Source organism: Arachis stenosperma, chromosome 7 (genome assembly GCF_014773155.1).
Source record: "Arachis stenosperma cultivar V10309 chromosome 7, arast.V10309.gnm1.PFL2, whole genome shotgun sequence".
Classification (NCBI taxonomy): Eukaryota; Viridiplantae; Streptophyta; class Magnoliopsida; order Fabales; family Fabaceae; genus Arachis; species Arachis stenosperma.
The window spans coordinates 63767356-63789174 of NC_080383.1; the positions used below are offsets into that span (position 1 = coordinate 63767356).

Sequence of the window (21819 nt, forward strand, 5' to 3'; positions counted from 1 at the left end):
CACAAGACTTAAAATTTTTAGATCTAATGCTCCTTATTTTCGAAAATTTTTGGAGGAAAAACACCAAGGAACACCAAACTTAAAAATTTTTAGATCAAGACACAAGAAAAACTCAAGATCACCTTGAAGATTCACAAGAACACCAAGAACAAAAGGAAGAACACCAAACTTAAGATTTTTAGAAAACTTTAACAAAATTTTCGAAAATCATAAAAAGATTAACAAGAAAACACCAAACTTAAAGTTTGGCACAAGATCCAATCAAAGAAAAATAATTTTTGAAAAAGGTTCCAAAGCGTATACCCAATTATCAAGAATATAAACCAATACTCTAGCCAATTGGGAGTAAATGTAACACTTGTTCTGAATATTCCAATTAATGCTTTAAAAAGAACACAAGTGAAACAAGAAAAGACACAAAGCAAGAAAAACTCAAGATTAACAAGAAAGATAAACAAGAACAACTTGAAGATCAATGAAGAACAAGGAACACAAGTCGAAAATTTTAAAGAAAAGTATAAGATATGCAATTGACACCAAACTTAGAACAAAACACTAGACTCACGAAAATTAGCAATTAATTAAGAAAAATAATAAATTTTGAAAAGACATTTTTGAAAAGAAACTATCCTATCAAGATTTAATGACTCTATAACAGTAAAATTAAATTATTCCTAATCTAAGAAATAAAATAAGCCTTCAATTGTTCAAACTCGAATAATCCCCGGCAACGGCGCCAAAAACTTGGTGGACGAAATTGTGATCCTTAAATAATGGCTCTTTGGCATGTGCCAAAAAGAATTAACTCAACACTTTCTTTTCACAACTCCGTTCAACTAACCAGCAAGTGCACTGGGTCGTCCAAGTAATACCTTACGTGAGTAAGGGTCGATCCCACGGAGATTATTGGTTTGAAGCAAGCGATGTTTATCTTATTATTCTTAGTCAGGATATTAATTAAAATTATCAGTTGGAATTATTAGATTGGAAAAAATAAAAGAGAATAATAGCGTTACTTGTTGTGCAGTAATGAGAAATATGTTGGAGTTTTGGAGATGCTTTGTCTTTTGAACTTCAACTCTTCCTTGAAATCCTCTTCCCACACGCAGGGTCCCTTCCATGGCAAGCTCTATGTAGGGTGTCACCGTTGTCAATGGCTACCTCCCATCCTCTCAGTGAAAATGTTCCTATGCTCTGTCACAGCACGGCTAATCATCTGTCGGTTCTCAATCAGGTCGGAATAGAATCCATTGATTCTTTTGCGTCTGTCACTAACGCCCAGCCTTCAGGAGTTTGAAGCTCGTCACAGTCATTCAATCCCAGAATCCTACTCGGAATACCACGGACAAGGTTTAGACCTTCCGGATTCTCATGAATGCCGCCATCAATCTGGCTTATACCACGAAGATTCTGATTAAGGAATCTAAGAGATACTCATTCAATCTGATGTAGAACGGAGGTGGTTGTCAGGCACACGTTCATGGACTGAGGAAGGTGATGAGTGTCACGGATCATCACCTTCTCCATAATTAAGCGCGAATGAACATCTTAGATAAGAACAAGCGTGTTTGAATGGAAAATAAAGGAATTGTATTAATTCATCGAGACGCTGCAGAGCTCCTCACCCCCAACAATGGAGTTTAGAGACTCATGCCATCAAAAAGTATGTAATTCAGATCTGAAAATGTCATAAGGTACAAGATAAGTCTCTAAAAGTTGTTTAAATAGTAAACTAGTAACCTAGGTTTACAGAATATGAATAAACTAAGGTAATTGGTGCAGAAATCCACTTCTGGGGCCCACTTGGTGTGTGCTGGGGCTGAGACTAAAGCTATCCACGAGTAGAGGCTTTTCTTGGAGTTAAACTCCAAGTTATGACGTGTTTTGGGCGTTCAACTCCGGATCATGACGTTTTTCTGGCGTTTAACTCCAGACAGCTGCATGTACTTGGCGTTCAACGCCAAGTTACGTCGTCTATCTTCGCGCAAAATATGGACTATTATATATTGCTGAAAAGCCCTGGATGTCTACTTTCCAACGCCATTGAGAGCGCGCCAATTGGACTCCTGTAGCTCCAGAAAATCCATTTCGAGTGCAGGGAGGTCAGGATCCAACAACATCAGCAGTCCTTTTTCAGCCTAAGTCAAATTTCTGCTCAGCTTCCTCAATTTCAGCCAGAAAATACCTGAAATCACAGAAAAATACACACACTCATAGTAAAGTCCAGAAATATGATTTTTGCTTAAAAACTAATAAAATTCTATTAAAAACTAATTAAAACATACTAGAATCTACATGAAATTACCCCCAAAAAGCGTATAAATATCCGCTCATCATTGACCCTTCTAGTGTAAGGGTGTTCATCTCCTTGCATCATGGGCAAGTTGAATGCCAACCTTACATTTTCCGGACTAAAATCTAAGTATTTCCCCCGAACCATTGTAAGCCAATTCTTTGGGTTCAGGTTCACACTTTGATCATGGCTCTTGGTGATCCATGCATTGGCATAGAACTCTTGAACCATTAAGATTCCAACTTGTTGAATGGGGTTGGTAAGAACTTCCCAACCTCTTCTTCAAATCTCATGTCGGATCTCCGGATATTCACTCTTTTTGAGTTTGAAAGGGACCTCCGGGATCACCTTCTTCAAGGCCACAACTTCATAGAAGTGGTCTTGATGCACCCTTGAGATGAATCTCTCCATCTTCCATGACTCGGAGGCAGAAGCTTTTGCCTTTCCTTTCCTCTTTCTAGAGGTTTCTCCAGCCTTGGATGCCATAAATGGTTATGGAAAAACAAAAGCAATGCTTTTACCACACCAAACTTAAAAGGTTTGCTCGTCCTCGAGCAAAAGAAGAAAGAAGAGAGTAGAAGAAGAAGAAATAGAGGAGATGGAGATGGCTTTGTGGTTCGGCCAAAGGGGGAGAAGTAGTGTTTAGGTTGTGTGCAAATGAAGGAGTGAAGATGGGTTTATATAGGGGTGGAGAGAGGGGTAGGGTTCGGCTATGGGAGGGTGGGTTTGGGAGGGAAAGTGGTTTGAATTTGAATGGTGAGGTAGGTGGGGTTTTATGAAGGATGGATGTGAGTGGTGAAGAGAAAGATGGGATTTGATAGGTGAGGTGTTTTTGGGGAAGAGGGGTTGAGGTGATTGGTGAATGGGTGAAGAAGAAGAGAGAGGATGGTGGGGTAGGTGAGGATCCTGTGAGGTCCACAGATCCTGAGGTGTCAAGGAAAAATCATCCCTGCACCAAGTGGCGAGCAAAAATGCTCTCTATGCCAATTCTGGCGTTAAACGCCGGGCTGGTGCCCATTTCTAGCGTTTAACGCCAACTTCTTGCCCTTTCCTGGCGTTTAACGCCAGTGTGGTGCCCCTTTCTGGCGTTAAACACCCAGAATGGTGCCAAACTGGGCGTTAAACGCCCATTTGCTGCCCTTACTGGCGTTTAAACGCCAGCAAGGCTTTCCTCCAGGGTGTGCTATTTTTCTTTTTATTTTTCATTCTGTTTTTGCTTTTTCAATTGATTTTGTGACTTCCCATGATCATCAACCTGCAGAAAACATAAAATAACAAAGAAAAATAGATAAATATAACATTGGGTTGCCTCCCAACAAGCGCTTCTTTAATGTCAGTAGCTTGACAGAGGGCTTTCATGGAGCCTCACAGATACAATGTTGGATCCTCCCAACACCAAACTTAGAGTTTGAATGTGGGGGTTCAACACCAAACTTAAAATTTGGTTGTGGCCTCCCAACACCAAACTTAGAGTTTGACTGTGGGGGCTCTATCTGACTGTGTTTTGAGAGAAGCTCTTCATGCTTCCTCTCCATGGTGACAGAGGGATATCCTTGAGCCTTAAACACAAAGGATTCTTCATTCACTTGAATGATCAATTCTCCTCTGTCCACATCAATCACAGCCTTTGCTGTGGCTAGGAAGGGTCTGCCGAGGATGATGGATTCATCCATGCACTTCCCAGTCTCTAGGACTATGAAATCAGCAGGGATGTAATGGTCTTCAATCTTTACCAGAACATCCTCTACAAGTCCATAAGCCTATTTTCTTGAATTGTCTGCCATCTCTAGTGAGATTCTTGCAGCTTGTACCTCAAAGATCCCTAGCTTCTCCATTACAGAGAGAGGCATGAGGTTTATGCTTGACCCTAGGTCACACAGAGCCTTCTTAAAGGTCATGGTGCCTATGGTACAAGGTATTGAAAACTTCCCAGGATCTTGTTTCTTTTGAGGTAATTTCTGCCTAGACAAGTCATCCAGTTCTTTGGTGAGCAAAGAAGGTTCGTTCTCCCAAGTCTCATCACCAAATAACTTGTCATTTAGCTTCATGATTGCTCCAAGGTACCTGGCAACTTGCTCTTCAGTGACATACTCATCCTCTTCAGAGGAAGAATACTCATCAGAGCTCATGAATGGCAGAAGTAAATCCAATGGAATCTCTATGGCTCAGTGTGAGCCTCAGATTCCCATGGTTCCTCATTAGGGAACTCATTGGAGGCCAGTAGACGTCCATTGAGGTCTTCCTCAGTGGCGTTCACTGCCTCTTCCTCCTCTCCTAGTTCGGCCATGTGGATCATGTCAATGGCCTTGCATTCTCCTTTTGGATTCTCTTCTGTATTGCATGGAAGAGTACTAGGAGGGAGTTCAGTAATTTTCTTGCTCAGCTGTCCCACTTGTGCCTCCAAATTTCTAATGGAGGACCTTGTTTCAGTCATGAAACTTTGAGTGGTTTTGATTAGATCAGAGACCATGGTTGCTAAGTCAGAGTGGTTCTGCTTAGAATTCTTTGTCTGTTACTGAGAAGATGATGGAAAAGGCTTGCCATTGCTAAACCTGTTTCTTCCACCATTATTGTTGTTGAAACCTTGTTGAGGTCTCTGTTGATCCTTCCATGAGAGATTTGGATGATTTCTCCATGAAGAATTATAGGTGTTTCCATAGGGTTCTCCCATGTAATTCACCTCTTCCATTGAAGGGTTCTCAGGATCATAAGCTTCTTCTTCAGATGAAGCATCCTTAGTACTGCCTGGTGCATTTTGCATTCCAGACAGACTTTGAGAAATCATATTGACTTGCTGAGTCAATATTTTGTTCTGAGCCAATATGGCATTCAGAGTATCAATCTCAAGAACTCCTTTCTTCTGATTTGTCCCATTGTTCACAGGATTCCTTTCAGAAGTGTACATGAATTGGTTATTTGCAACCATTTCAATTAGTTCTTGAGCTTCTGTAGGCGTCTTCTTCAGATGAAGAGATCCTCCAGCAGAGCTATCCAAAGACATCTTGGATAGTTCAGACAGACCATCATAGAAAATACCTATGATGCTCCATTCAGAAAGCATGTCAGAGGGACACTTCCTGATCAATTGTTTGTATCTTTCCCAAGCTTCATAGAGGGATTCTCCTTCCTTCTGTCTGAAGGTTTAGACTTCCACTCTAAGCTTATTCAATTTTTGAAGTGGAAAGAACTTTGCCAAGAAGGCATTGACTAGCTTTTCCCAAGAGTTCAGGCTTTCTTTAGGTTGTGAGTCCAACCATATCCTAGCTCTGTCTCTTACAGCAAAAGGGAATAGCATAAGTCTGTAGACCTCAGGGTCAACCCCATTAGTCTTGACAGTGTCACAGATTTACAAGAATTCAGCTAAAAACTGATGAGGATCTTCCAATGGAAGTCCATGGAACTTGCAATTCTGTTGCATTAGAGAAACTAATTGAGGCTTAAGCTCAAAGTTGTTTGCTCCAATGGCAGGGATAGAGATGCTTCTCCCATAGAAGTCGGGAGTAGGTGCAGTAAAGTCACCCAGCACCTTCCTTGCAATGTTGGCATTGTTGTTGTTTTCGGCTGCCTTGGGTTCTTCTTCTTTGAAGATCTCTGTTAGGTCCTCTCTAGAGAGTTGTGCCTTAGCTTCTCTTATCTTTCGCTTCAAGTTCCTTTCAGGTTCAGGATCAGCCTCAACAAGAATGCTTTTGTCTTTGCTCCTGCTCATATGAAAGAAAAGAAAACAAGAAAATATGGAATCCTCTATGTCACAGTATAGAGATTCCTTGAAGTGTCAGAGGAGAAGAAAAATAGAAGGAAGAGATAGAAAATTCGAACTTATCAAGGAAAGATGGAGTTCGAATTGTGCATTGAGGAGTAGTGTTAGTCCATAAATAGAAGGATATGAGAAAAGGGGAAGAAATAAATTAAAAACATTTTAAAAACATTTTGAAAAACACTAATTGATTTTCGAAAACCAAGAGTGGAAGAGAAATCAAGTGATTTTTGAAAAAGATTTTGAAATTAGAAATCAAAAAGATGTGATTGAAAACTATTTTGAAAAAGATGTGATTAGAAGATATGATTGAAAAGTTATGGTTTTAAAAAGATGTGATTGAGAAGATATCATTTGAAAGACAATTTAAAAAGATTTGATTTTTAAAAATTAATGACTTGGCTAACAGGAAAAGATATGATTCAGACATTAAACCTTTCTCAACAGAAAAGGCAACATACTTGAAATGTTGAATCAAATCATTAATTGTTAGCAAGTATCTTTGAAAATGGAAAGAAATTGATTTTGAAAATATATGATTGAAAAGATATGATTTGAAAAAGATTTGATTTTGAAAAATTTTTGAAAACTTGAAAAAAATTTGAATTAAAAACAAAATCTTCCTTCTTGTGCCATCCTGGCGTTAAATGCCCAGAATGGTGCACATTCTGGCGTTTAACGCCAAAACACTACCCTTTTGGGCGTTAAACGCCCAGCCAGGCACCCTGGCTGGCATTTAAACGCCAGTTTGCCTTGCTCACTGGGCATTTTGAACGCCCAGCTTTTTCTGTGTAATTCCTCTGCTGTATGTTCTGAATCTTCAATTCTCTGTATTATTGACTTGAAAAGACACATTAAAATTTTTTTTTTGGATTTTTAATAATGAGGAATAATCAAAATGCAACTAAAATCAAATAACAATGCATGCAAGACACCGAACTTAGTAGTTTGTATACTACTGACACTAACAAAATGAGAATGCATATAACAAAACACTCAAGTCAAGAGAATTCAAAGATCATAGCAAGGAAATCATCAAGAACAACTTGAAGATCAATGAAGACACATGCATGAATTCGAAAAAATGCAAGAATAATATAAACATGCAATTGACACCAAACTTAAAATGAGACACTAGACTCAACAAGAAACATAAAATATTTTCAGTTTTTATGATTTTGTAAATTTTTTTTTGGATTTTTCGAAAATTAAGTGGAAACTAAAATAAAGGTATCAAAATTCTTAATGAGAATTCCAGGAATCATGCAATGTTAGTCTAAAGCTTTAGTCTAAAGAAATTAGACATGGCTAGCCAAGCTTCAGCAGGACATTACATTCAAGAGCTAAATTGATGAAAATCAATCAGCTTTGGTGATGATGAGAATATCACCTTGAAACACTAGAATTCATTCTTAAGGACTCTGAAGAAAAATACCTAAGCTAAGCAACAAGATGAACCGTCAGTTGTCCAAACTCAATCAATCCCCGGCAACGGCGCCAAAAACTTTGGTGCACGAAATTGTGATCATCAATGGCGCCATCAACATGGTATGCTCAATTGCAATCTCAACTCTTTATCACAACTAACCAGCAAGTGCACTGGGTCGTCCAAGTAATAAACCTTACGCGAGTAAGGGTCGATCCCACGGAGATTGTTGGTATGAAGCAAGCTACGGTCACCTTGTAAATCTTAGTCAGGCAGATTCAAATGGTTATGGATGATATATGAATAAAGCATAAAATAAAGATAGAGATACTTATGTAATTTATTGGTGAGAATTTCAGATAAGCGTATGGAGATGCTTTGTCCCTTCCGTCTCTCTGCTTTCCTACTGTCTTCATCCAATCCTTCTTACTCCTTTCCATGGCAAGCTGTATGTTGGGCATCACCGTTGTCAGTGGCTACAATCCCGTCCTCTCAGTGAAAATGTTCAACGCACCCTGTCACGGCACGGCTAATCATCTGTCGGTTCTCAATCAGGTTGGAATAGAATCCATTGATTCTTTTGCGTCTGTCACTAACGCCCAGCCTTCAGGAGTTTGAAGCTCATCACAGTCATTCAATCATTGAATCCTACTCAGAATACCACAGACAAGGTTTAGACCTTCCGGATTCTCTTGAATGCCGCCATCAATTCTAGCTTATACCACGAAGATTCCGATTAAGGGATCCAAGAGATATCCACTCAATCTAAGGTAGAACGGAGGTGGTTGTCAGGCACACATTCATAGGTGAGAATGATGATGAGTGTCACGGATCATCACATTCATCAAGTTGAGGAACAAGTGATATCTTAGAACAAGAACAAGCTGAATTGAATAGAAGAACAATAGTAATTGCATTAATATTCGAGGTACAGCAGAGCTCCACACCTTAATCTATGGTGTGTAGAAACTCCACCGTTGAAAATACATAAGAACAAGGTCTAGGCATGGCCGAATGGCCAGCCCCATGATCTAAGATAGCATAAGACTAAAGATAGCTACCAAGATGAGAATACAATAGTAAAAGGTCCTATTTGTAGAGAACTAGTAGCCTAGGGTTTACAAAGATGAGTAAATGACATAAAAATCCACTTCCGGGCCCACTTGGTGTGTGCTTGGGCTGAGCATTGAAGCTTTCATGTGTAGAGACTTTTCTTGGAGTTAAACACCAGCTTTTGTGCCAGTTTGGGCGTTTAACTCCCATTCTTGTGCTAGTTCCGGCGTTTAACGCCGGGCATTCTTGAGCTGATTTGGAACGACAGTTTCGGCCATCAAATCTCTGGCAAAGTATGGACTATTATACATTTCTAGAAAGCCCAGAATGTCTACTTTCCAACGCCGTTGAGAGCGCGCCAATTGGGCTTCTGTAGCTCTAGAAAATCCACTTCGAGTGCAGGGAGGTCAGAATCCAACAGCATCTGCAGTCCTTTGCAGCCTCTGAATCAGATTTTTGCTCAGGTCCCTCAATTTCAGCCAGAAAATACCTGAAATCACAGAAAAACACACAAACTCATAGTAAAGTCCAGAAAAGTGAATTTTAACTAAAAACTAATAAAAATATACTAAAAAGCTAACTAAAACATACTAGAAACATACTAAAAATAATGCCAAAAAGCGTACAAATTATCCGCTCATCAGTTATACTTGGGTGCTCTAGTGTATTTATAATGGTGTGGGGTGATCTTCCTTTGGGATAAGATAGTTATCTTATCTTTATCTTTTGAGTGAAGTCATCCTATCTTTGAGGGAACTGCCCTTATCTCTCTCGGCTTGGGCTGCCCTTGGATTTGGGCCCTGTTCCTCTGTTTGGGCCTTTTTTGGGCTTTCCTAGTGATTTGGCCGAGCTCTTTGAGAAGAGGTCGGATAATCCTGACCTGAAGAGGTCGGTCAACTTTGTCGTAAATTAGCCCGGGTCATACAGCTCAACCCAGGGCATGAACAGTGCCCCTGCTTGAGCGTGGTCTTTGCAAGGTCGAGTCTTTTAGACTTCGATCCTTTTCGGAGAAGCCAAGCTTGAGCATTTTGGTTGTCTGGGTCTTCTTGAATGTGAAGCGTTTTCCTTCACTCCTTTTTGGTTTAAAACGTGTGTTTCTTGCTTTGGGAACGTCCGAGGGTTTTTAAAGCCCATTTAACTCCTCTTTTTTGTTATTTCCCTCTTTTCATTTTGAATTTGCCAAAAGACTTTGCTTTTAGTTTTTTTTCTCTTGCTTCCATCTTTTACCCCTCTTGTTCTTGCGTCTGCGACTCTTTTACTTTCGTTTGCTCCCAAGTTTTCTCATTTTTGCATTTCTTCTCGCTTTAGGAGGTGACTATTGGTGCTTCATTCTTTTGTTCGAAAAGGTAATTGCCTGGTGCGGCGTCGTTGTTGCTTCAGTCTCTTCAGCATTTATCTCCCTGCTACAGGTTGGTCCTCTTTCTCCTATGTCGTTCTTCTGATTTTGAGAAAGTTTTGATCTTTTGCTTTGGAAAAAGTTTAAATCTTTCTTTGTCTACTGTGTCTGATTGTTTCTGTGATGTGCACTATTCTAGGGCTTCTCCAATTTTATGTACGCTTTTTCTCGCTTCTTGCTAGCTGATGCTTCTAGGGTTTTGGTTGTTGCTATTGCTTCTGATTGTGTCTTTGCATTTGAAGTTTTTGAGTGATGAACTGTTTGATCTTGAAAAAATGTTGCGTCTTTGATGATTTCCCTTTTAGCATGTTTGATGCATGATAGTTCCCTTTGCTGATAGATAAAAAAGGTGAAGATTTTGATGACTTTCTGATTCGTGTCTTTCCTTTCGGAGTGTTGTTTTGTTGAAAGAGGGTTTATTTTTTTGTTTGGGAGATGTCGAGATGTAGACTCGTAGATTTTTCCTGAGTCTTTATTCCGTTACTGCCTCCAAAGGATGCCCTTGGATCTTTGGTGTGAGTCCTGGGGTTTCCTTTTGTTGTTGTGTGTTTTAGTCTGAGTGGTATCCATATTTGTCCAAGCTGATTTCTAATTTTTCCCGAGTTATTTTTGTTAGTAACCCATTTTTCTTTTTCTTACTGTAGGACTAGTTGACCCATGTCTTCTCGCAAAAATATTGTCGAGACATCCTCCAAAGTCTCCGAGGGCATGTCTAACTGGCTGGACTCCCTCATCTTGATGTGCATTTCGGTGGTTAATTCTGAGTACTGTGCGGAGCTTAGAAAATATCACCAGATCTGTAATAGTAGGGATCAGGAGAAGAACTACGAGCTAGTAGCGCCTAACTCCGACGAGAGGGTTTGCTTTCCTTCTCTGACCCAGGGGGAACGCCCCTTCTTTTATGCCTATGATTACTTTTTTAGCCAACTGAACATTACCCTTCCTTTTACCTCTTTCGAGACCGATTTGCTCTGGTCATGTAATGTACCTCTTTCAGCTGCTGTGCCAAGAGTTGGATGTCAAGCCTTCCCAAACTCTCTTTCTTTACCTCTTTGTTTTGACCAAACCTGGGACTTCCAAAAAGAAAGCTTCTTGGATATCTTTCCGGTCTGTCCAAGGAAAGAAAGTGTTTTCTATGTATGACGAGTCCTTCAGGGATTTTAAGAACTACTTTTTTAAGGTCCGAGCTGTTGAGGGAGCTCGACCATTTTTCTTAGAGTCGAATAATGAACCTGCCTTTCCCTTATGCTGGCAAAAGAATGTTGTGGTGTCTATATATTCGTGGGAGATGCTTGATGTGGTCGAGCAGGCTTTTGTAAGTGTGTTGGAGGAGATTTGGGGGTAACCCCCCCCCCCATCTCGACACAAAGAGATTCTTAGGGGACCCCTCCCTTCTCCGAGCTGAGCTGGGTAGTGGTCGACTTCTTTTTTGCTTTTACTTGCTTTTGTTTCTTTTTCTTCCAACTTTGTAACTTTGGTTTTTGTTGTGTTTTTTCAGAGATTGTTAAAAACAATGATTCCATGAAGGCCTTTAAGAAGGCGAGAAAAGCTACAGCTGCCCAAAACATCTCGGCCAAGGCTGCTGGGGAAGGATCCTCTCAAGTTCCTCCTAAGAAGCTGACCTCGGGCACTTCCGGGCCGAGGAGAGTGATCCCTACTCCTCAGGTTCATTTGGTTAATCCTCCCCAAGCTTCTGTTGCTACCTCTTCTCCTACTGCCGGCCCTCTTCCTAAAAGACAGAGGACTGTTGAACCTTTTGACCTTGATTCCCCTGATTTTGATATTGTGGGATTTGTTGATAATCAAATCGCCCCTTATAGCCAACTTCCTATGAATGACATGTCCATTCTTCACCAATTAGATTTCATCACCCGGAGTAGTGTTAAGATGGCACACATGGGTGCAGCTTTGTTCCGAACTGCTCAGGACATCCCAGTTCATGCAACAAAGGCCTTTATGGAGGAGGCTAAGTCAGAATTTGACAGGATCAAAGGGTTGAAGGAGGAGCTTGAGAAAAAGGTGGAAAAGCTGGAGAAGGAGTTGGAAGGTGAGAAAATTCGGGCTACTACTGCGATGGCTTCTGCAAACCTGGCTGAGGAGATGGCACAGAAGCAAAAGGAGGGCTATATCCAAACTTATGGTGAGATGGTGGAGCTTAGAGAGAGGCTGGAATCTGCTCGTGCTGATTACGCCGAGCTCCAGGGCCATCTCGTGGGCAGTGTGACTTCTGCCTATGAGAACTTGAAGGCTCAGGTCCGAGTTCTTGCGCCCGAGCTCAACCTAACTCTCTTCAGTTTGGACAATATTGTGGAAGATGGGAAGATCGTCCCTGTCCCGGATGATGATGATGACGATGTAGATCCTCTTCCTGCGCCACCAGCCAAAGCTTCTATTGCCCCGATTTCTTCAACTCCTACTGCCGAGGTCAGCCATCCCGAATCCAACCCTGATGTCCAGATCTTGAATCGGGATGATGGAACTGTAGATGTAATTCCTATGAGGATCATACTTCACCCATCGACTCAGGATGCTGCTATCAAGGAAAACCTGGACCCTTGATGAATTTTCTTTGATGTATTTTGTACAGCCTGGTCTGTGGCCTTTTGAACTCTAATTTCTGTAACTTGATGGTTTGTTTGACTTTTGGATATTTTAGTTGCTTTTCTTTAGCAACTCTATTTAGAAAAATAAAGTAGTTTCCTAAGCTCTTGAGGTCGACTTTCGGGTGGCCTCTTGAGTTTTTTATTATAGTAGCTTTGTTTCTTTGTGATATGCTTGTCTACAGCTTTTGGAACTTTCCAAGAATCTTAAGGGTATTTTCTGCTGTCCGACCTCTTTTTGATTGCTTGTGAGTTGATTTTATTTACCTGCTTTGGTAGAAGTGACTTTTGAGGCAAGCCTTGTTCGACTATTCTTTTTAGTATTCTCGTAGAATACCTGTGAGTTGGCGAGGTCGTGGCTTTCTTTAGGTCGAGTTGTGTCCCTTCTAGCGCACGCCTTTTGTTGTGTCGACTTCTTTCGTTCGAGTCCTTTCGAGTTATTCTTAGTAATTCATTTTATTTGGACCTTGTCAAGTCTCTTTTTCTGAATTACTTTTTATAACTTTTGTAGCTTTTTAGGCCGATTTCGTCACGTCAGTCCCTTCTCCAGTTATTTCTAGTAATCCATTTTTAGTTGGACCTTGCCGGGTCTCTTTTTTATGGATTACTTTTTATAAATTTTTTGTGGCTTTTTTGGGCCGACTTTATCATGTCGGTCCCTTCTAAGTTATTTCTAGTAATCCATTTTCAGGGCTGGCCAGGCCTCTTTTCTTTGGATTTACTTTTTATAACTTTTGCTGTTTGACTGGTCCGACTTCTTTATGTTGGTCCGTCTTTAAGTTATTTCTAGCAACCCATTTTTGTTAAGACCTCGTCAGGTCCTTTCCTATGGATCACTTTTGATAACTTCTTGCATTATTCTATTTTCATCGCTTTTCATCTTGCCGATTTTGTAAAAATTGGGTAGTGCATCTCGCTTGGCCGACTTTGGATGAATTCAGCTTTCATTTTGTCGACCTTGTCGGGCAGTGAATTTGGTTTTCACTTTGCCGATCTGTAGCTTTATAATCGGGCAATGAATTTTTGTGTTTTCAGATTAATGTGTCTTGATAAAGAGAATTTGTAGACAATCTGAAAAAACTTTATTTGAAATAGAAAATATGCAAATATATACATGTGGGTGCTTACCCTTTTTAGATCAAGTAATTTTGCAGATCTTGTCTTAGTGCCTCGTTAAAAAACCTTTTCAGGAAAAAGAATGCACTTCTGACCTAAGATCTTTTTATTACCTCTAACTATAATACCTTCTTAGGTTGCAGGCGTGCCATGACCTTGGTAGCTCTCGCCCTTCGAGTTCGGACACTTTGTAGTAGCCTTTTCCCAGTACCTCTGTGACTCGGTAAGGTCCTTTCCAGTTGGCTGCTAGCTTTCCCTCTCCGGGTCGACTTGTTCCGATATCATTTCGGATTAGGATGAGGTCATGGTTGGCGAAGCTTCGCTGCACTACCTTTTGATTGTATCTTGATGCCATGCGATGTTTTAACGCTTCTTCTCTGATCCGGGCTCTTTCTCGGATTTTTGGGAGTAGGTCGAGCTCTTTCCTTTGAAGTTGGGAGTTGGCTTCTTCACTATAGAGGATTATCCTAGGAGATCCTTCTTCGACCTCTACCGGTATCATTGCCTTCATTCCATAAGCCAATCGAAAGGGTGATTCCTTTGTGGTGGAATGTGGAGTTGTCCGATATGCCCATAGGACTTGTGGGAGCTCTTCAGCCCAAGCTCCCTTTGCGTCCTGTAGCCTCTGTTTTAACCCGGCTAGTATGACTTTATTGGTAGCTTCTGCTTGTCCATTAGCCTGCGGGTGTTCTACGGATGTGAATTGGTGCTTTATCTTCAGGTCGGCTACCAACTTTCTAAAGCCTGCGTTTGTGAATTGAGTGCCATTGTCTGTGGTGAAAGAGTAAGGAACCCCAAACCTCGTGACAATGTTCTTATATAGGAATTTCCAACTTCTTTGGACAGTGGCATTGGCTAGGGGCTCTGCCTCAATCCATTTTGTGAAATAATCTACCCCTACAATGAGGAACTTGACCTATCCCAATCCTTGGGGGAAGGGCCCGAGGAGGTCGAGTCCCCACTTTGCAAATGGCCAAGGTGATGTTACACTGATGAGTTCCTCTAGTGGGGCGATGTGGAAGTTGGCATGTTTTTGATATGGTAGACATGTCTTAAAAAACTCGGTGGCTTCTTTTTGCAAAGTCGGCCAAAAGAATTCGGCTCAAAGTACTTTCTTGGACAGAGCTCGTGCTCCAAGATGGTTGCCGTATGTGCCACTGTGTATTTCTTCTAAGACCTCTTTTGTGCTAGAGGTCGGTACACATTTTAGTAGAAGCGTCGAAATCCCTCTTTTATATAGGATATTGTTTATGATGGTGCAATACGTATTGTTTATCAAAATTATGCACTGTTCAAGCATTCATTCAGAAAACAAAAAGTATTGTCACCACATCAATATAATTAAACTAAATTCAAGGATGAATTCGAAACTCATGTACTTCTTGTTCTTTTGTATTAAAAATATTTTTCATTTAAGAGAGGTGAAGGATTCATGGAATTATTCATAGCCTTAAGACATAGTTACTAAATAGTAATGATCATGTAGTAAAGACACAAAACATAGATAAACATATAGCATAAAAATCGAAAAACAGAGAAATAAGAACAAGGAATGAGTCCACCTTAGTGATGGTGACGTCTTCTTCTTGAAGGACTAATGATGTCCTTGAGCTCTTCAATGTCTCTTCCTTGCCTCTGTTGCTTGATCCCTAGTGATTTTGGTGCTCATATCTTTAGTTGCTCCCAATAGTTGTGTGGAGAAAAATATATCCCTTGAGGCATCTCAGAGATTTCTTGATGAGGGGCTCTCTTGATCTGTAGTCAAATGCTCTATTATTGAGCTATGGACCCTTGAGATGAATCTCTTCATCTCCCATGACTCAGAGGTGGAAGCAATTGCCTTCCCTTTCCTCTTTCTTGAGGTTTCTCTGGCCTTAGGTGTCATCAATGGTTATGAAAAAAACAAAAAAAGCTATGTTTTTACCATACCAAACTTAGAATGTTGCTCACCCTCGAGCAAAAGAAGAAAGAATAGGAGGAGAATAATAGGGTATGGAGGAGAGGGAGAGAGGTGTGTATTCGGCCATGTAGGGTGGGTTTGGGTGGGAAAGAGATGATGAATGGTGAAGAGGTAATGGGGAAGAGAGTTATTGGATTGTGTGAAGAAGAGAGAAGGTGAGTTGAAGTGGGTAGGGATCCTGTGGGGTCCACAGATCCTGAGATGATCCTGTGGGGTCCACAGATCCTGAGGTGTCAAGGATATATATATCCCTGCACCAATGAGGCGTGCAAAACGCCCTCTGCATGCAATCCTGGCATTCAACGCCAGATTGATGCTTGTTTCTGGCGTTGAACGCCAGCTTCATACTTGTTTTGGGTGTTCAACGCCCATTTGCAGCATGTTCCTGGCGTTGAACGCCAGTTCCATGCTTGTTTCTAGCGTTTAGCGCCAGCTCTCCTCAGGGTGTATTCCTGGCATTTAAACACCAGGATGCTGCTTGTTTCTGGTGTTCAACACCAGATTCATGCTCTGTTCTGGCGTTGAGCGCCAGCCAGATGCTCCTTACTGGCATTTAAACGCCAGTAAGCCCTTCCTCCAGGGTGTGCTTTTTCTTCTGCTGTTTTTGATTCTGTTTTTTAATTTTAGTATTTATTTTGTGAATCCACATGATTATAAACCTAATAAAACATAGGAAAAATAAAATAAAAAATAAAATTATATAAATAAAAATTGGGTTGCCTCCCAATAAGCGCTCCTTTAATGTCACTAGCTTGACAGTGGGCTCTCATGGAGCCTCACAGGTGATCATGTCAATGTTGTAGACTCCCATCACCAAACTTAGAGTTTGGATGTGGGGATTCAACACCAAACTTAGAGTTTGGTTGTGGCCTCCCAACACCAAACTTAGAGTTTGATTGTGGAGGCTATGTTTGACTCTGTACTGAGAGAAGCTTTTCATGCTTTCCCTCCATGGTTGCAGAGGAACACCCTTGGGTTTTAAACACAAGGTAGTCCCCATTCAATTGAAGGACTAATTCTCCTCTGTTAACATCTATCATAGCTCCTACTGTGGCTAGGAAATGTCTTCCAAGGATGATGCATTCATCCTTCTCCTTCCTAGTGTCTAAGATCATGAAATCAGCAGGGATGTAAAGGCCTTCAACCTTTACTAACATGTCCTCTACTAATACATAAGCTTGTCTTATTGACTTGTCTGCCATCTATAGTGAGAATATGGCAGGCTGTACCTCAATGATCCCCAGCTTCTCCATTACAAAGAGTGGCATGAGATTTATGCCTGACCCTAGGTCACACAGAGCCTTTTCAAAGGTCATGGTGCCTATGGTACAGGGTATTAAGAATTTGCCAAGATCTTGTCTCTTTTGAGGTAAGGTTTGCTGAACCCATGTATCTAGTTCACTAATGAGCAAGGGAGGTTCACCTTCCCAAGTCTCATTACCAAATAATTTGGCATTCAGCTTCATGATGGCTCCTAGATATTAAGCAACTTACTCTCCAGTTACATTTTCATCCTCTTCAGAGGAAGATTAGTCTTCAGAGCTCATGAATGGTAGAAGGAGATTTAATGGGATCTCTATGGTCTCTATATGACCTTCAGATCCCTTTGGGTCTTCAATAGGGAGCTCCTTCTTGCTTGAGAGACGTCCCATGAGGTCTTCCTTATTGGGATTCACGTCCTCTCCTTCTTCCCTAGGTTCGGCCATGTTGATTATGTCTATGGCCTTGCACTCTCTTTTTGGATTCTCTTCAGTATTGCTTGGGAGAGTACTAGGAGGAGTTTCAGTGACTTTCTTACTCAGCTGGCCCACTTGTGCCTCCAAATTTCTAATGGAGGACCTTGTTTCACTCATGAAACTTAAAGTGGCCTTAGACAGATCAGAGACTAAGTTTGCTAAATTAGATGTGCTCTGCTCAGAATTCTCTATCTGTTGCTGAGAAGATGATGGATAAGGCTTGCTGTTACTAAGCCTATTTCTTCCACCATTATTAAACCCTTGTTGAGGCTTTTGTTGATCCTTCCATGAGAAATTTGGATGATTTCTCCATGATAAATTATAGGTGTTTCCATAAGGTTCACCCATGTAATTTACCTCTGTTATTGTAGGGTTCTCAAGATCATAAGCTTCTTCTTCAGAAGATGCCTCTTTAGTACTGTTGGATGCATTTTGCCATCCATTCAGACTTTGAGAAATCATGTTGACTTGTTGAGTCAACATTTTGTTCTGAGCCAATATGGCATTCAGAGCATCAATTTCAAGAACTCCCTTCTTTTGAGGCGTCCCATTATTCACGGAATTTCTCTCAAAAGTGCACATGAACTGGTTATTGGTGGACGAAATTGTGATTCCTATTTTGTGCCTTTTGGCATCATTGTAAAATTATTCCTTTTTGAAATTGACCTTCTTTCACAACTCCGTTCAACTAACCAGCAAGTGTACTGGGTCGTCCAAGTAATAACCTTACGTGAGTAAGGGTCGAATCCACAGAGATTGTTGGTATGAAGCAAGCTATGGTCACCTTGTAAATCTCAGTTAGGCGGATTAAATATTGATTTATGGGTTTCGAAAATAGAAATAAGAAAATAAATAATAAAAGGGATAGAAATACTTATGTAGATTCATTGGTGGGAATTTCAGATAAGCGGAATGGAGATGCTGTAGAGCTCTCGGACGCCTGCTCTCCTATTCCTTCTATTCAATCCTTCTTACTCCTTTCCATGGCAAGCTTTGTGTAGGGGTTCACCATCAACTGTGGCTACTTTCATTCCTCTCGGGGAAATACCCTGTGCGGCTGTCACTCGCACAGCTAACCAGTCTGGAGGCATCACCCATGGCTGATGGCTACATCCCATCCTCGCAGTGAAAACTAATGCTGCACTCTGTCACAGTACGGCTAATCACCGGTTGGTTCCCGCTCCTACTGGAATAGAATCCCTCTTTTGCGTCTGTCACTAACGCCTAGCAGGTTAAAGTTTGAAGCACGTCACGGTCATTCATTACCGGAATCCTACTCGGAACACCACAGACAAGGTTGGACTTTCCGGATTCCCAGGATCCTACTCGGAATACCACAGACAAGGTGAGACTTTCCGGATCCTCATAAATGCCGCCATCTATCTAGCTTATACCACGAAGATTCTGTTGGGGAATCTAAGAGATACACATTCAAGCTCTGTTGCATGTAGAACGAAAGTGGTTGTCAATCACGCGCGTTCATAAGTGAGAATGATAATGAGGGTAATCTTGACTCATCACATTCATCATGTTCTTGGGTACGAATGAATATCTTGGAATAAGAATAAAAGAGGAATTGAATAAAAGAAGATAGAATTTCATTAATACTTGAGGTACAGCAGAGCTCCACACCCTTAATCTATGGTGTGCAGAAACTCCACCGTTGAAAATACATAAGCAAAGGGTTCAGGCATGGCCGAATGGCCAGCCCCCTAAAACGTGATCAATGATCTCCTAAGATGAAGAATAAAACAAAACTGAGACCAAAGATGTCTAATACAATAGATAAGTGTCCTATATATACTAGACTAGCTACTAGGGTTTACATGAGTAAGTAATTGATGCATAAATCCACTTCCGGGGCCCACTTGGTGTGTGCTTGGGCTGAGCTTGATCAATCCACGTGTAGAGGCATTTCTTGGCGTCAAACTTCAGGTTATGACGTGTTTTGGGCGTTTAACTCCGAATCATGACGTTTTTCTGGCGTTTTACTCCAGACAGCAGCATGAACTTGGCGTTTAACGCCAAGTTACGTCGTCAATCTTCGAATAAAGCATGGACTATTATATATTGCTGGAAAGCCCTGGATGTCTACTTTCCAACGCCGTTGAGAGCGCGCCATTTGGAGTTCTGTAGCTCCAAAAAATCCATTTCGAGTGCAGGGAGGTCAGAATCCAACAGCATCAGCAGTCCTTTTGTCAGCCTTTTTCAGAGTTTTGCTCAAATCCCTCAATTTCAGTCAGAATTTACCTGAAATCACAGAAAAACACACAAACTCATAGTAAAGTCCAGAAATGTGAATTTAACATAAAACTAATGAAAACATCCCTAAAAGTAGCTTAAACTTATTAAAAACTATGTAAAAACTATGCCAAAAAGCGTATAAATTATCCGCTCATCACAACACCAAACTTAAATTGTTGCTTGTCCCCAAGCAACTGAAAATCAAATAGGATAAAAGAAGAGATATACTATAAAGTCCAAAATATCAATGGATATTAATTTAATTACATGAGCGGGACTTGTAGCTTTTTGCTTCTGAACAGCTTTGGCATCTCACTTTTTCCTTTGTAGTTTAGAGGTATTGGCGTCTCTGGGGGAATTTAGAATTTGGGATAGTGTTATTGACTTTCTTAGTTAAGCATGTTGATTCTTGAACACAGCTACTCATGAGTCTTGGCTGTGGCCCTAAGCATTTTGTCTTCCAGTATTACCACCGGATACACAAATGCCACAGACACATAACTGGGTGAACCTTTTCAGATTGTGACTTAGCTTTGCTAAAGTCCCCAATTAGTGGTGTCCAGAGCTCTTAAGCACACTCTTTGCTTTGGATCACGACTTTAACCACTCAGTCTCAAGCTTTTCACTTGGACCTTCATGACACAAGCACATGGTTAGGGACAGCTTGATTTAGCCGCTTAGGCCCGGATTTAATTTCCTTGGGCCCTCCTATCCATTGATGCTCAAAGCCTTGGATCCTTGCTTTAGAATTTTCGCCTCTTTTTTTTTTTTCACTGCTTTTTCTTGCTTCAAGAATCAATTTCATGATGTTTTTCAGATCATCAATAACATTTTTCTTTGTTCCTCATTCTTTCAAGAGCCAACAATTTTAAACACTCATAAACAACAAGATCAAAAGACATATGCACTGTTCAATCATTCATTCAGAAAACAAAAATTATTGCCACCACATCAATATAATTAAACTAAATTCACTAATAATTTCGAAAATTATGTACTTCTTATTCTTTTGAATTAAAACATTTTTCTTTTAAGAGAGGTGAAGGACTAATGGATTTTATTCATAGCTTTAAGGCATGGTTACACACTAGTGATCATGAAATAGAGACACAAAAACATAGATAAACATATCATTAAAAACCGAAAACAGAAAGAAATAAAGAACAAGGAATGAATCCACCTTAGTGGCGTCTTCTTCTTGAAGGACCAATGATGTTCTTCAACTCTTCTATGTCCCTTCCTTGCCTTTGTTGCTCCTCCCTCATTGCTCTTTGATCTTCTCTTATTTCTTGGAGAGTGAGGGCGTGTTCATGATGTTCCACCCTTAGTTGTTCAACATTATGGCTCAAATCCTCTAAGGAGGTGTTGAGTTGCTCCCAATAGTTGTTAGGAGGAAAGTGCATTCCTTGAGGCATTTGTTGATGATGCGCTTCCTCATGTTCTTCTTGGAGGCCGTGAGGAGCTTCCCTTGTTTGCTCCATCTTTTTCTTGGTAATGGGCTTGTCTTCTTCAATGGAGACATCTCCTTCTATGATAACTCCAGCTGAGTAACATAGATGGCATATAAGGTGGGGGAAGGCTAGCCGTGCCATGTATGAAGGCTTGTCAGCTATTTTGTAGAGTTCATTGGAGATGACTTCATGAACCTCTACTTCTTCACCAATCATGATGCTATGAACCATGATGGCCCGATCCACAGTAACTTCAGATCGGTTGCTTGTAGGGATGATGGATCTTTGAATGAACTCCAACCATCCTCTAGCTACAGGCTTGAGGTCCAGTCTTCTTAGTTGGACTGGCTTGCCTTTGGAGTCTACTCTCCATTGGGCGCCTTCCACACATATGTCCATAAGGACTTGGTCCAACCTTTGGTTAAAGTTGACCCTTCTTGTGTAGGGGCGTTCATCACCTTGCATCATGGGTAAGTGAAACGCCAACCTCACATTTTCCGGACTAAAATCCAAGTATTTCCCCCTAACCATTGTGAGATAATTCTTTGGGCTTGGGTTCATACTTTGGTCATGGTTCCTAGTGATCCATGCATTGGCATAGAACTCTTGGACCATCAATAATCCGACTTGTTGCATGGGGTTGGTTATGACTTCCCAACCTCTTCTTTGGATTTCATGTCGGATTTCCGGATACTCATTCTTCTTGAGCTTGAAAGGGACCTCAGGGATCACTTTCTTCTTTGCCACAACATCATAGAAGTGGTCTTGATGGCTTTTAGAGATGAATCTC

At 40.9% G+C, this 21819-nt stretch overlaps 1 non-coding gene across 1 annotated transcript; it reads left to right on the top strand.

Annotated features, from left to right (window-relative positions):
- Positions 1-5348: 5348 nt before the first annotated feature.
- LOC130942698 (small nucleolar RNA R71) lies at positions 5349-5456 on the top strand. Its single transcript, XR_009071259.1, has one exon. It is a non-coding gene; the product is annotated as a small nucleolar RNA R71 (small nucleolar RNA).
- Positions 5457-21819: the final 16363 nt, after the last annotated feature.